This window comes from Scyliorhinus torazame, unplaced genomic scaffold (assembly GCF_047496885.1).
Source record: "Scyliorhinus torazame isolate Kashiwa2021f unplaced genomic scaffold, sScyTor2.1 scaffold_68, whole genome shotgun sequence".
NCBI classification, from domain to species: Eukaryota; Metazoa; Chordata; class Chondrichthyes; order Carcharhiniformes; family Scyliorhinidae; genus Scyliorhinus; species Scyliorhinus torazame.
The window spans coordinates 577,026-579,538 of NW_027307795.1; positions in this window are offsets into that span (position 1 = coordinate 577,026).

The following is a 2,513-nucleotide window of genomic DNA, read 5'->3' on the forward strand; positions in this document are numbered from 1 at the left end:
GAGCGAGGGACACAGAGAGAGCGAGGGACACAGAGAGAGCGAGGGACACAGAGAGCGAGGGACACACAGAGAGAGTGAGGGACACAGAGAGTGTGGAACACAGAGAGCGAGGGACACAGAGAGAGCGAGGGACACAGAGAGAGCGAGGGACACAGAGAGAGTGAGGGACACAGAGAGAGTGAGGGACACAGAGAGAGTGAGGGACACAGAGCGAGGGTCACAGACAGAGCGAGGGACACAGACAGAGCGAGGGACACAGTGAGAGCGAGGGACACACAGAAAGGGAGGGACACAGAGAGAGTGAGGGACACAGAGAGCGCGAGTGACACAGAGAGAGCGAGGACACAGAGAGCGAGGGACACAGAGAGCGAGGGACACACAGAGATAGCGAGGGACACAGAGAGTGAGGGACACACAGAGAGAGTGTGGGACACAGAGAGAGTGAATGACACAAAGAGAGAGTGTGGGACACAGAGAGTGAGGGACACACAGACAGAGCCATGGACACAGAGAGAGCGAGGGACACAGAGAGCGAGGGACACACAGAGAGAGCGAGGGACACAGAGAGCGAGGGACACACAGAGAGAGTGAGAGACACAGAGAGAGTGAGGGACACAGAGAGCGAGGGACACAGAGAGCGAGGGACACAGAGAGTGAGGGACACAGAGAGCGAGGGACCCACAGAGAGAGCGAGAGACACAGAGAGTGAGGGACACAGAGAGCGAGGGACACAGAGAGAGCGAGGGACACACAGAAAGGGAGGGACACAGAGAGAGTGAGGGACACAGAGAGCGCGAGTGACACAGAGAGAGCGAGGACACAGAGAGCGAGGGACACAGAGAGCGAGGGACACAGAGAGCGAGGGACACAGAGAGATAGCGAGGGACACAGAGAGTGAGGGACACACAGAGAGAGTGTGGGACACAGAGAGAGTGAGTGACACAGAGAGAGAGTGTGGGACACAGAGAGTGAGGGACACACAGAGAGAGCGAGGGACACAGAGAGCGAGGGACACACAGAGAGAGTGTGGGACACAGAGAGAGTGAGAGACACAGAGAGACTGAGGGACACAAGGAGAGCCAGGAACACAGAGAGAGCGAATGACACAGAGGGCGAGGGACACAGAGAGCAAGGGACACAGAGAGTGAGGGACACAGAGAGAGTGAGGGACCCAGAGGGAGCGAGGGACCCAGAGAGAGCGAGGGACGCAGAGAGCGCGAGGGACACAGAGAGTGAGGGACACAGAGAGAGTGAGGGGCACAGAGAGTGAGGGACACAGAGAGCGAGGGACACACAGAGAGAGCGAGAGACACAGAGAGCGAGGGACAAACAGAGAGAGCGAGGGACACAGAGAGTGAGGGACACACAGAGAGAGTGTGGGACACAGAGAGAGTGAGAGACACAGAGAGACTGAGGGACACACGGAGAGCCAGGAACACAGAGAGAGCGAATGACACAGAGAGCGAGGGACACAGAGAGCAAGGGACACAGAAAGTGAGGGACACAGAGAGAGTGAGCGACACACGGAGAGCCAGGAACACAGAGAGAGCGAATGACACAGAGAGCGAGGGACACAGAGAGCAAGGGACACAGAAAGTGAGGGACACAGAGAGAGTGAGGGACCCAGAGGGAGCGAGGGACCCAGAGAGAGCGAGGGACGCAGAGAGCGCGAGGGACACAGAGAGTGAGGGACACAGAGAGAGTGAGGGGCACAGAGAGTGAGGGACACAGAGAGCGAGGGACACAGAGAGAGAGCGAGAGACACAGAGAGTGAGGGACACAGAGAGAGTGAGGGACACAGAGAGCGAGGGTCACAGAGAGCAAGGGACACAGAGAGTGAGGGACACTTAGAGAGTGAAGGATACAGAGAGTGAGGGACACACTGAGAGAGTGTGGGACACAGAGAGCGAGTGACCCAGAGAGCGCGTGACACAGAGAGCGCGAGGGACACAGAGAGCGCGAGGGACGCAGAGAGCGAGGGACACAGAGAGAGAGCGAGGGACACAGAGAGCGAGCGACACAGAGAGCGAGGGACACACAGAGAGAGCGAGGGACACAGACAGAGCAAGGGACACAGAGAGAGTGAGGAACACAGAGAGCGAGGGAAACAGAGAGAGCGAGGGACACACAGAGAGAGTGAGGGACACAGAGAGTGTGGAACACAGAGAGCGAGGGACACAGAGAGAGCGAGGGACACAGAGAGAGCGAGGGACACAGAGAGAGTGAGGGGCACAGAGAGAGTGAGGGACAGAGAGAGAGTGAGGGACACAGAGCGAGGGTCACAGACAGAGCGAGGGACACAGACAGAGCGAGGGACACAGTGAGAGCGAGGGACACACAGAAAGGGAGGGACACAGAGAGAGTGAGGGACACAGAGAGCGCGAGTGAAACAGAGAGAGCGAGGACACAGAGAGCGAGGGACACAGAGAGCGAGGGACACACAGAGATAGCGAGGGACACAGAGAGTGTGGGACACACAGAGAGAGTGTGGGACACAGAGAGAGTGAATGACA